This window comes from Alligator mississippiensis, chromosome 3 (genome assembly GCF_030867095.1).
Source record: "Alligator mississippiensis isolate rAllMis1 chromosome 3, rAllMis1, whole genome shotgun sequence".
Classification (NCBI taxonomy): domain Eukaryota; kingdom Metazoa; phylum Chordata; order Crocodylia; family Alligatoridae; genus Alligator; species Alligator mississippiensis.
Window position 1 is genome coordinate 91,723,891 of NC_081826.1, and position 14,135 is coordinate 91,738,025.

General features: G+C 46.0%; 1 protein-coding gene across 5 annotated transcripts in view; it reads right to left on the reverse strand.

The window, feature by feature from the left end:
* The window catches only part of DLGAP1 (DLG associated protein 1), a 735,970-nt gene that overhangs the window by 584,017 nt on the left and 137,818 nt on the right, over positions 1-14,135 (reverse strand). The window lies entirely within an intron of this gene.

Here is a 14,135-nt window from a genome sequence, read left to right on the forward strand (position 1 = left end):
TAGCACGTATTCACAGCTACAGTATATGTGCATTGTTCTTTGAAGTTTCTCTGCTCTCCCTATTTGCTTTTGTTAAATTATTTGTTGAATAGCCTCTAGTCTAGATTCTTCAGCCTACTGGTGTAAGCAAGTCATGAGCCAACAATTTATTTATAATCAAGTTATTACAAAGATCCTTAGGGTAAGCTTTCTGTGTGAATACTATGTGGTTGTCACAAACTAAGGCTTTTTTTTTTTTTTTTTTTTACTTTTTCATATGAATATATGTTCTGTTTCTGGTATTATTTTGAAGATCAGTGTCTCTGTTGTGCTACATCTAAAGAGAGAAAAAGAGTCAAGAAGTGGAAAATAACCATAGCTATAGACACAGCTTCAAATAGATATTTTTGCTATTGTGCTTTATGTTAAATACAGCTTGAATCTGTAGTCATGTTTTTACAAAAAAACCCCACAACAACACATTTTCTGCAGTTATAGATTTAAAAGGCAAAATCTATACAATCCAGCAATGAATTTCTACTGGTCTGAATCTAGGCAGCCTGTTTGGTCAAAATTCTTTTGCAGCAGTCATGAACACCATGTGCCCCTGGAGGCTGGGGGGGCATGGTGACTGCTCGCAGGCGGCGGCAGTGTCAGCAGTGGGGGCATGGTGGCAAGTGGGGAGCTCCTGCAGGCAGCTGCGCTGGTATCAGCAGCAGGGGGAGGGTATTGAGTGCTGACCGGTGGTCGGCGACCACCTGCAGATACCACTGGCAGCAGCGGCGGCAACCAGTGGCAATTGGGGACTGCCCACAAACACCACCAGCAGCATCAGCAGCAAGAGAGGGTGGCAAGCAGCGACTGCCCACAGGCGCCGCTGGCAGTGTCGACAGCACTTTTTGCAGGGGGTGCACCGCCAATCTCAGGTGCACCATGTGTACCACATGCACCCCCCACATGTCTCCAATGGCAGCAGTCCTCAAACTCAGAAACTTCTGAATGTGGTGCTGTTTCAGAATAGCTGTGCGCTTTACAATGTGTGTCCCATCTTATGCATTCTATAATGTCATATTTTGGGAAATAATCATGCCTGCATCCTGTTTATACATCTTTTTAATACTCAGTCAATTTATGAACATCAAATAATGACTGCGCATCTTCAACATCTCATCAAACTCTGCTATCTTATTTACATGGAAATCAGGTGGGAACTGTAGAGAGTATCCTGCCTGCTATTAGAAGTGAAAGCTGGTGTTATAGGAAGGATACGCAATGACTACTATACTCAAAACTCTCCCTATGCCTAAAGAAGGGTGTTTGTGCCAAAAAGCTTGCAAAGAACAATTCTTCCAACTATTTAGTTGGTCTAATAAAAGATATCACATCTACCTAAAGTACCTTGTCTGCCTATGCCCTTAGACCGAACATGACTACAACAAAAACTTTATATATAGGACAATACCTGAACACTTCTCTTTTTCCTCTGCTTGTCCTTCCTGAACAAATTAAATCCATCTACAGCAGTACTCTAGTCATGTGAACTATCACACCACATCTGTGTTTTCCCAACTACATCTTAATCCCATGACTGTACTAGAACCTCCAATTCTTCCTCCTTATTCCCCATGCTTTGTAGCAAAACCCACAGTTTTTCTTTTTTAATTTAAAAATACATCCCCCTCCTGTTCCCCAACCATTTCTGACTCTTTCTCTGCCCTGTCTATCCCTTATAAGTAGTTATTATAAGCCATAGTTAAGTTAAAACATAGGACAAGTTTTGTATGCCACTACTGTAACAAGCCCCTTTTATATTGTCCATATATCACTGTAAATCATTTTTTTATTGATTTTTACTGTTTTATATTGTATTCCTATTATGTTTGTATTGATTTTTACTGTTTTATATTGATATTTTATGATTTAGGCCTGTTTCTGTAAAGTTAGCCAAAGTAATATCTAGTCTCCATCTTGAGATGTCAAGTCTCCATTTTGTGTCCCTTGCCCAGGCACACCCCATTGTAATTGTGCTGCAACTATGATTCATACCTATTTGTCCTATGTAAATTGGTTCCTGGATAAATGAGAGTGCTTGAGACATAATGGTAGCAGGCCTAAAAATAGCTCCTGCTGAATGACCAGACCATCAACTTAATGACCAGACCACCACCTTGCATTGACTCTCCCTGAAACCACAGACCTACTCCCAAAACCAGAGACAAAACCCAATATTTGAAAGATAAAGACCCTCCAAGAAACCAGCAACATGGATAGAAACCAGCAACTCCACCATTGTATCCCACCGGACAATGAGGACACCTGGAACTGCATAACCTCATCGGAACAGAACTGGTCCATGCCTAGGCATGTCCTTCCCATTGAAGTCACAGGTAGCTCACCCCTATAAATGGAGTGGTAGAGCGTGACCTCCTTGGGGCGCCCTCTCATCCAGCATCTGACCTACCGAGACAGAAGGACAAGCAGGCAAACCCCTTCTGGAGAAGACATCATCTTGAAGGAAGCTGACCATCAACAGCAGACTCCAGGGCCTCGTTTGGGTAGATATACTGACACCAACGCTCTCACAATCACTACAGCAGCTACTATACACTATACTACATGGCGCTGTGTGTGTGTGTGTGTGTGTGTGTGTGTCGTGCTAAGGTGACCAGTACCACCCATAACTCAAAGTTTGCATTTATGATTTTATATGTAACTTCACATCCTGTCCAATAAACTAGATTATGATCCCATGAGTTGGTACTTTGTAGCCAACAGCTTCTCACACTAATATATAAACTTTCAGGTAGTAACCAACTGTACTAATTCTTCCCTGAGAACACTGATAAAAGATACTGATATTACTGCCTGTAACTGGGTTCTTATCCAGATCCCCTAGCTCTTTACTAATTACTATTTGCTAGTTTCTGTGATATTATATTTCCATACAGGTAACTTTTGTCTACCTTAGACACGTTGTGTCATCAAAAGTGGGAAAGAAGTGTGTAAGTTAGATTTGGTTCAGTATATATGGAAACTGAAAACATGTATAACTGTGGCCAGAGATGTTATGAACCCTCCTTGGACTATGACAAAGTCCAGGAACCCTGAAGAAAAAACCTTTTGGGGCTTTCCTCTTTCTAAAACAGAGAAGGAATATAGAAATTCCATATTATCTGGATATTTCTCCCCCTCCCCCCATACACACACATGCTCTGATATGGAATGCATAATATCCTTCCTCCTCTGGTAAGATCCTTTTTATTAATTATCCACTGATATTTACATTATGTTTCTTTTAATATCTTATCTGAAATGCACCAAAAAAAAAAAAAAAAAAAAAAAAAAAAAAAAAAAAAAAAAAGAGGAAACAGCAACCTGTGGCATTAAAACGAGTTCTAAATGCAATAATTATCCCTCCATTACTTAAAATTGCTGGATGCTGTGGCTCAAAATTTATCCCAGTCTCTCTTTGTTTCTTCCATTCCTTCAGCGATTAAACATTATATTTTAAATCTGACTAGAATCTCATAATACTGTGTTATATAGTTGTTTTAAAATATGCCAAATAGGCCATCACAGCAAAAGAATAAGTTAATCAATAAAATATGAAAGAGAATGTATCCATCATAATCACCTGCTGTTAGTATGAAACATGGGACAATGCACTGGAGAGACAGGAGTGAATGAATTGGTGTCATTTAATTTTTTTAGAAAACAGTTATTACAAACGAATTATCTAGTTTTCCCTGTGACCTCCATTAATACAATGTTTTGCAGTATCTGCTGATTTTAAAAACTTGAACAGTTTGTGAATCATCTTATCATTGTGACTTTTCCTAAGCTACTTGGTACTTGCTTTGCTGTGTGAACCCAATTTATGGATTCTCTAGACCAGGCTTGTCCAACATATGGCTTGTGGGGGGCCATGCCGCCTGCCAAGGCATTTTCTGAGGCCCGAGGTGCTGTGACGGGAAATGAAAGTAAACACTGTTTACTTTTGTTCCCACCCCTTGTCCCTCCCCCAGCCCCTCAGCAGCTTCCTAATGGCTGCTGAAGGGCTAGGGAAGGGACAAAGTTCCCACATGCACCACGTCAGCTTGACGTTGCCAATGCAGTGCGTGTGGGAAGAGGAGTAGCCATGTGTCGCTCAGGACAGGATGAGCCTAGCCGGAGCAGCAGGAACTCAGCTGCACTTTCCCCCTACCTGTGCTGGTCAGTCCTGAGTGGCACACGGCTCCACCGCCGCCACCTCTGCTGGCTGGTGCCAACCCGGGCGGGTCTGTCCCATCCGGAGCTGCATGCAGCTGAAGCTGGCTTCCCACATGCTGCTGGGGATGGGAGGAGGCTGGCCAGGTTGGCACCAGCCAGCAGAGGCAGCGGCGAAGCCATGTGCCACTCAGGACTGACTGGTGCAGGCAGGGGGGAAAATGCAGGTGAGCCCCTGCCTCTCTGGCCAGGCTTATCCCGTCCCGAGCAGCACATGGCTCCGCCGCCACTTCTGCTGGCCAGTGCAGACCCGGTCAGGCTCCTCCCGTCCCCAGCTTCTGCTGGCTGGTGCTGACCCGGCTGGGCCCATCCCATCCAGGGCAGTAAGTGGCTGAAGCTGGTTTCCCACGTGCTGCTGGGGATGCCTGGCTGGGTTGGCACTGGCCAGCAGAAGTGGCGGTGGAGCCTCCTGCCTTTTGGGACCAGCTGGCGCAGGTAGGGGAAAGTGCAGCAGCATGGGGGGAAGCCACTGCTTGATAGGGGACAGGATAGGCTGGCCGGGCCACACCAGGGGAGGTAAAGCTGTGGCTGAACCACCTACAGCTGTGCTGTATGCTCCTTTAAGACTGAACAATATGCTTAAGAATAGAGCATGAATGATCTGGGCTCCAATGTAAATTTGGAGCAGGTAAAAATCTTTGTAAAAATACTGTCCAGTGTTTGGATTGTGTTTGCTTCTGTTTCTCTTTGTGCAGGATTGGGGGTTCAACTTGTTACTACTTGTTAAAGATGTGTTACTAACAAGTTATTAATTCAATAAAGTAAATCTTCTTGAAGATTATTCTCAAAAATGCCCATATTTTGTTGCTTTGATTAGTTTCCATTCTGGCTGATAATCTTTTCCACATTTGATCTGTCGACTTGCATTATGTTTCTTTCATTCATTGAGAAGTGAGTAGATGCGAAAGTGTTTATTTTAGTCAAGTGTTTGGTATTATTTCATTGTTGCTTTTATATTGTTTTTATTTTGGATTTTAACCACATTTCATTTTCACTTCCTGCAACTTCATTGGTGTCAAAGGTCACGTGACATCACTTCCTGATGTGATACCGCTTCCTGTGAGGTCTTTGAATATGGCTCACCGGCCTACTGGGTGATAAAAAGTTCATGATCTGGCCCCACATTCAAAAAGGTTGGAGAGCCCTGCTCTAGACACACATACGCACACATCACTTCATAGATTTCATAGACATTAGGGCTGGAAGGGACCTCGGGAGATCATCGAGTCCAGCCCCCTGCCCCAGGGGCAAGAAGTCAGCTGGGGTCAAAGGATCCTTGCAAGATAAATGACCAAATGCCTCTTAAAGGAGCCCAGAGTAGGTGCTTGCACCACCTTGGCAGCAGTCTGTTCTAGGCCTTGGGGGCTCAGACAGTAAAGAAGTTCTTCCTTATGTCCAGCCTGAAATGGTCTTGGAGGAACTTATGACCATTTGACCTTGTCATCCCATGGGGCGCTCTGGTGAACAGACATTCCCCCAGATCCTGATGTATACCCCTTATATACTTGTAGGCAGCCACCAGGTCCCTCCTGAGCCTGCACTTTTCCAGGCTAAAACGTCCCATAGCTCTCAGTCTCTCATCATAAGGCCTGTTCTCCTGCCCTCTGATCATGCACGTGGCTCTCCTCTGCACTCTGTCAAGTTTCATCACATCCTTTTTAAATTGTGGAGCCCAGAATTGGATGCAACACTCCAGCTGTGGCCTCATCAAGGCCGAGTACAGCAGGAGGATGACATCCTGGAATTTGCTAGAGAAGCATCTATGGATGCAAGCCAGAGTTTTGCTCACTTCGCTGACTGCAACATCACATTGGTGGCTCATATTCATCTTGTGGTCAATCATGACCCCCAAGTCCCTTTCAGCCATGGTGCTAGCAAGTGTAGCACTGCCAAATCTATAAGCATGCTGCGGGTTTTTCTTCCCAAGGTGGAGTACCTTGCATTTTTTGGTGTTGAACGCCATCAGGTTTTCACCTGCTCATTTTCCGAGCCTGTCCAAGTTGGCTTGGATCACCATCCTGTCCTTGGGTGTAGACGCTTTACCCCAAAGTTTGGTGTCATCAGCGAACTTGGCCAGTCTGCTTCCGACACCAATGTCCACATCATTAATGAAGATGTTGAAAAGAATAGGTCCAAGCACGGAACCTTGGGGGACCCCACTGGTCACAGCACACTATGATGATTTACTTCCATCAGCTACCACTCTCTTGGTCTGACTGTGGAGCCAATTCCCCAGCCAGCAGACCGTGATGTAGCCGAGGCTGTAACTGGCCAGTTTTTCTATGAGATGATCATGGGATACCAGATCGAAAGCTATTTTAAAATCAAGATATATAGGACAACAAACATCAATCTCAAATTGCAACAAGGGAAATTTAGGTTGGCTATTATGAAGAATTTTCTCTTTATGAGGGTAATGAAGCACTGGAACAGAATACCTAGAGCATAGGCCAACAATATTTTTCACCCCAGGCTGGTGCTTTTGACCTGGCCCCCTGCTACAGGCACCCCCTGGCTCCTGCGAGAGCTCAAGTTGCCTACTCTTATACTTGCTGCAGACACCCAACCACCCTCCAGTGATGGCAAGCATGGGCAAAGGGATCAACAAAGAGGGCTCATGAGTAGAGTGCTGAAGAGGGGATGAGTGGATCCATGCATTTGCACGCTCTCAATCCTCCAGGAAATATCAGAGCTTTCTGGGCCAGATCTGGCCCAGGAGCCACAGGTTGCCAACTCTAGAAAATCTGTGAAATCTCAATCCTCAGAAGTTTCTATGAGCAGGTCAGGCAAACGTTTGGATGAAATACCTTAGACACGGATCCTGCCTTGAATAAGGGGTTAAACTAGATGATCTCCTGAGCTGAAACACCAGTCCTAGTTTTCTATGAATATATCTGCAGTATCACAACAGCAATTATAGTTGAGAGTTTCAGCTTCAGTTTTAGTTTTTAAAGTTTTTTAGTTATTAAAGTTTCTATGGTTCTCAACCAATCTATTATTATGACCATTTTTTACATTTATTTTAGTATTTGTAGTGTATTATTGCACACATTCTTGTACCACACTAAACCAATGCACTCACAGGCATTCATTTACATTCCATACAGCCAAAGATTCCGCTACGGTTATGGCTACAGTGATGAGAACTTTTGGGGCACACAGTTGTAATCAAGGTCCCAGACCTTCAACAAACTCTTTGCAGATACACCCTGGCACCTGCATAAAACCCCACTGATATCATTACTGTACTAAGGACAAGAAAGTATGAACTTCAATCATAAGTCCCTGCATCTAAACATAATTAAGGAAAAGTAATAATGAGGAAAGACACAACAAACAAATCTTATCTACCTGAAAACTTGATAAAGCAAACCACAAAATTAAGGTAAAGACCATTTCCCTTTCTAGTGAAATTCAGACACCTGTATTAACATATATAGTGCACATCAGCTTCCCAAGCTACAGTTCAAATTAGATTAGAGAGAGAGCACGTGAGAAAGAGAGAAATGCAAGTAGATAGAACTGACACTGAACCAGAAAGCTAATATACTGTATTTGGGTCCTATCATTTGAATTGTTTTGAAATGACCATAAATGAATGTGAACATACCTTATGTCTTATCTATATAACAGGGTATTGCTAGATATTATTACCATCGCTCCATGTTAAATGCTCTTAAAATTGGAGTGTCCACATATTAAGGTAAGAAAAGATAAGGTAAGAAAAGGCCCTCTGAGGCCTCATCCAGATAAGTGGAGATGTGTGGTATTAGGTGCCGCAGGCCCACCTGCAGCACCCTGCAATGCTACCTTGCAGAACATGGGGGGGGGGGGGGGGGGGTTGTGACACTGGGAGATCCCATGGTCAAAAAAAACCCATGCCAAAACAAAGAGGGGCGGTGCACATGGCAGCACAGCACACCACCCAAAACCAAAGCCTGGCAGCCAGAGCCACACTCTGGCTGCCAGCCAGGCTCCCTGATGCAGGAGTGCCACAGCTGCAGCTCCCTGAGGCACCCAGAACCCCAGGTAAGGCTGTGGGGGCCAGCACAGTTGCTGGCCCAAGCCTCACCTACCCTACCCAGGGTAATCAGCCGTGCACAAGAGTATACATGGCACAGGTTTTCCCTAGGGACAACAGTGGAACAAGGTGTGCCACTACTATTTGTCCCTGGGGAAACAGATTCCCACTTGTTTGGACATGGCCTGAGAGCCTCAAAGTTGCATCTTTTCAGGAAAGGATTATCTCTAGCTGGTGTTAGGCAGCTCATGTTGCAGTAACATCAATCCGCTACATGGGACCAATACCAGTCTTCCCAGTATCCCAGGATACACTGCCCCCAGCATGTTCTCCCCCCGGACAATCTATCATCCAGAACTCTACTGCCCCAGTCTGACAAAGACCAGAGGAAAGTCAGGCACTGGCAGGTAAGTGGGGAGCCAGAGGATGGGGTGGTGAGCAGGGAGTTGCCAGGGAGCCACAAGTGAGCAGGAACTGCTGGAAAGCCATAGAGCAAATCTGGCGGCTCCTAGCCATGCCCCTGTTTGCCAGCCCTCTCACAGCAAGTCAGAGCTGTAACCCTAAGCGCGACAGCTTGTAGCACGTGCTAAATTTAATACCGCCTAACAGGGAGATGAGAGTTAACGTGTGCAAATTGTAGTGTGTAACAACACCCAATTCCAGCAATATAACGTCCTTAACACTTAGCTTAGATATAATTTGGTATCATGATGGGATGTGGGCAGCTGGGTCTGGGACCACTCAGGGATCAAGGTGGGTGAGCAGATTCTGGGGACAGACAGGGTCAGGGAGCTGAGAGGTCAATCAGAGAGGAGAGTTTGGATCAAGTCAGAGGCAGCATGGGTCATGGATCAGGTATAGCCCTGTTGCTGAGACACTTCCTGCTCTGTCTTAAGGCTTTAAGGGGATGAAGGGGAAGAGTCAGTTGACTCCAGCTGGCATACTGGGCCAGCAATGAGTGGGAAGAGAGTTAAAGCCCTGATGGAGGCTTCAAGCTACCCTTGACCAGTCCAGGTGATCTGCTGAAGGGCAGCAGGCTGAGACAAATGGTTGCACTGGCCAGCCTGAGGCCCCTGGTTTGAGACTGTGACCTAACATTCAGTAGCAATTAGGAGGAAAGATCACCACCTGCTGAAATCACCAATATAACTGCCTAGGGCATCTAGGTTTTCCTTTGAGTTTTCCTAGCTAGTGACTAGGCTGGACTCTGCTTAATTTATAAGATTTAGTAAAACAACAGCCTGAGGTGGTAGTACTGCAAAAAACACATAGAAAATTAAACTGGCTGTTTTCCTGTTTTACAGCTTCAGTAGTGGTACTGAGGGGGAAGTCATTTGAAGAAAATACCAAACCATGCAAACATTTCATTAGCATTTGCAGAGTGAAACTTTCCTAGGTGCAATTTGAGGAGTACCTAAAATATGCAATTCAATCTACTACCTACAATTCTCAACCACTTCAAAGTCTAATTCCAGTTTCCCTCTACACTAAATCCTACAGTTGAATCCACTTTCAGGCCGAGTGCCCTGATTAACAGCTCTATAATGTCCACATTCTCAGTTGGATAAAACATTTCTTGTTCAAAACTAATCCCTTCTCCTCTGGATGCTGGCAATTTGAGCATCAAGGGAATGAATCACTGCTGTTTGGTGCTGCCACTCACATTGTGGGCATGTGTGGTTGTTCTGAGCCATGATTTCTTATCCTCCTCAGTGATCCCTGTGAAGCACAATAGTAGACGGGTTACTGTGACGCATGCAGCTCACCAGTTGCCCAGTATGCCTATTAAAAAGACCAGTGCAACTTTATAACCATCAGCAGAATTTCTAATGCTTCTATCAGTGCTTACTTAACTAGCTTAAGCTCTGGCAGCCCCACTGTCAGTGCAGAGCCACTGTGCCTTGGTAAGACCAGAGAGACCCAGGGAAGCTGTTTCCCCTGCATTCTCTGGTCTCACTGAAACTGCTGCAGTGGTGACTCTGCTTTCAGTGCAGAGCTGCAGCTCAGCTAAACCAGAGAGCCTCAGGGAAGCACACTTCCTTATGGCTCTCTGGTGTCACCAAAATTGAGCCTCTCAACAGTGAGACCATGTGGCCAGGGGAAGGAAGCAGGTTCCCCAGCTCCATGGACTCTCTGCAATTAAGCTGTTCAGAGCAGTTGGTCTCAATGGGGTGCAGGGGACACCACCAGAACGTGAGGATGGGAATGAGTAGTGTTGCTAGGAGCTGTGCATCCTGGGATGCTGGAGGAATGAGAAAGTGAAGTGTTTTACCTCCCCTGACCATTCAGACAATACCCTGGAATGGCATGGGTAAAACATTTCCAAAATAAACTTCCTTTACAGTGGCTTATCGTTAAAACATGTAGAGGGTACTTATGTCAGTTTAACATGCTTTAACAGGTGAACGGTTTCATTTCAAGTGTCTTTATGATGGTTAAATCAACCTGTGACAAAGCCCTAAGTTTAATGTTTCTGTGAACAACAACAAAGACAGGGCGCTACAACATTGGTTATAACCTGTGAATTAGAACTGAAGGAAAGCTTTGCTTGATCTAAAATGCATGGGTACTATATAGGGCATTGCCAGAAAACAAAGGTCTTAATGGAAAATAAAATTGAGCAAAATGTTCCAAAATTAAAAATAGTTTATCATGCCACACCAAAATGGAAAAAAATTAATCTTTTTGGAATTAAAAAGAATGGGGACATCCTTCCTCCATCCTCACAAAGTAGCCAGTAGTATGGTAGTTACAGCACTCTCTGGAAATATAGAGAAAAGGCATGGCTTATAAAAGCTTATGCCTCTCCGAACAATTCAGTCTCTAAGGTACCACCCTTCCCTGCCTTCTGCCTGACTTCAGACTAACACACCTAACTACCTTGGATCCAAATCCAATTTCAAAGCAGAAACCTGAACATGGATCAGGCAAGCAGTCTAACACCAGACTGTTGTCTATTCTAGCCGCCTCTTGGTTTTGAAAGATCTCTGTTTCATTTCAATATGACACAGTAAAATAGTACCAGGTAGTCATGGCTCTACATCCCTGTTTCTAACCATTAATCAGCATTCCCATCCTTATTATTGTATTAAATCCTTTAAAAATGTTTAAAACAGCATGCTGAAAAGATTGTGAAAAACTGAAATCATTTCGAGTGGACCACTACTGCTAAGACATGCAGTTCTTGTGCTTCCAGAGGGAAATTATTCATGGGATACAAAACAGTTTATTTTTTTGGGCAGTACATAATGGCAGGGACAGAAGATTGCTTCTGTTTGTGAGGATACTATTGACACAACATGAGGTAGTAAAGGGTTGGCAAAATACAACCCACGGGCCATATCTAGCCCACCAACTGATTGGATTCAGCCCATGGGCGGGCAGCAGTGCTGGCAGCTGCGTAGTACTGGGTGGCCAGGGCTGCTTCAAGCATGCTGGGTGCTCTCCCTCTCTAGGACAGGGCTGCACCAGCATGGAAGTGGAAGCAAGAACCTGCCTGCAGTTGCTGTATGCCCCACACCTGCCCCCGCCCCCCCCCAAGTTCAGATCCAGCAGTTACCCAAATGCAGCTGGCAGCTTCCTGGCTAGAGTTCTGTGTGCAGGGTGGCAGGAGGGAGGTATGCTACAGCTACAGGAGAGCTCAGCTTCCACACTGGTTGCAGCTTGCAGCTGTAGCATGGCCCCTCCCTGCCCTTGCCCCAACCCAGAAGATGCTGGCCATGTTTGGGCAGTGGACACAGCCAGCAGCTGCTGGGTCCAGACTCAGGTGTGGTCTGGGGTACACTAAAGCTGCAGGTGGGTGGACTTCAGAAGCTGGGAGGGGAGAGATATGCTAATGCTGCAGGTGGGTTCAGGCTTCCACACTGGTTGTAGCCCTAGGAGGGAGGGAGAGGTGTGGCCCCTGACACGTCACCAAAACTCATTAAGTGGCCTGCCAACTCAAAAAACTCCCCACCCCTGAAGTAGTAGTAAAACACAGGTCACACTTTTTTTCTGAGAGGTCAGAGATGAGATGCAGAGCATAGTTATTGGGATATAGAACCTATCCCATTTCTGGGGGGAACACTAATAATGGCACTTGGAGCTCATCACCAAGAGGACAGTAGCTGAGGACCTATTAATGATGGGATGAAAAACATTCTCCCACTCTCCAGGGTCCTATGGGAAATATTTGTGATAGGACATTGGGTATTTCTTCAGTCAGGGAGGAATTACTGAAGAGATGTAGAATACTTTCTATCCAGGGATAACACTACTGATGGCTCACGAAACTGTTTGATAATGTAGTATGTAAATTCTATGTTTCAGAGCTTCTGCCTATCACCTGCACAAGACAAAAAGCATTTATATTTTCTCCCTGAACATGCTTCCTGGTTTATGGGAGTGTATTTTTGCCTTCCTCTGTGGCATAAGTTATTGAATTACTATAGGAGACTTGCTCAAGAGTAATGGTGATTTTGGGGTACTCAGAAAACTCTCAGTTTGTGGCTGGTGTATCTTGTTCATGCTCAGGGATAATGGATTGTCAAATTTGAGAACAGCAAGGAAACTTCTCCAGGTCAGATTGGCAAGAACCATTATGTTCGTATATTTTTACCTAACAAACTTCCGGACATTGTGGAGGTAGCACTTTTTTCTCTGTTCCTGTGAGACACTATATGTTTGAGGGTCTGGTTATTATTGTTGTTCTTGTAGAGCTGTTTGTTTGCTTGTTTCTGCATCCAGGCACCCAAGTTTTGTAATTAGGATGCTTTGTGGCTGTGATATGTAGAAGGGGCCAATGTGGGTGTTCTCATGGGCCTTCTTGGACAAAATATCTCTTACAAGGGCAGAAAATTATTTGGGCCTGTGGGCCACACAGGCAATTTTGGGGAGCTGTCTCAAACCAGTCAGCACCCTCCCCCCCCCCCCACAACAGCCTACAGCCCATGCACCCTGCATCTCCTCCCTGCTACCGCCACCAGCACCCAGCAGCAGCTGAGTTCACAGCCTCAGCCCCAACCCCAGCCCACACTCACTCCAGACTCGCCCTAGCCAGAGTGGTCCAGCTCCGAACTAGCTGGGCCCCACGTGCACAGCCCTGACCCTGGCCAGCCCTGCGCTTCCTCTGGACTGACCAGTGAACAACAAGCTGTGGTGGCAACCAGGCAGAAGCTGCTACTGAGCATGGGGAAAAAGTGGCCACTGCTACTGGGCCCTTTTTGCTGCAGCTGCCTGGAGTCTGTGCCTTGCAGCTCCTCTCCACTGCCACTGCTGCTGCCTGGAGGTGGTGGCAGAGAGGTGCTGCAGGGCAGCCTAGGTGCAGGCTTCAGGTAGCTACAGCAAGAAGGACCCAGCAGCAGTGAGAGGAGAGGTGGCCATTTCCCCGCCCGCACCTAGTAGTAGCTTCTGCCTGGCCACCACCATTGCCACTGCTCATCATGACCAGAAGGGTCCGGACCAGGCCCAAGGCTGTGTGTGTGGGTCCTGGCCGATCTGGAGCTGGTCCACTCCAGTTGGGGTGGGCCTGGAGCAAGCAGGTACCCACCAGTCTCCATAGAGCCAGGGCCAGCTGTGGGGCAGCCTAGAAATGGAGTCCTGTCATGGAGCTTCCCCAACCCCGCTGCATGCCTGGGCACAGCAGGATGCACCATGGGCCAGGCAGCACCCTCGGCAGGCTGAATCCAGCCTGCAGATCATATTTTGGCTACCCCTGATCTACCACATGCTTTCCTGCTATCATAATTATCAGCTCTAGCCTTGAACCTGGGGCCTCAGCCAACCTGGCAGAGCCACTCATCTGGGCCGCCACAGAGCACTGGGGCAGACAGATGGCCAGAACCCTCCAACTGGGCCTAGCCAGATGCTCACTCCCTGCCCCAAAGTGACC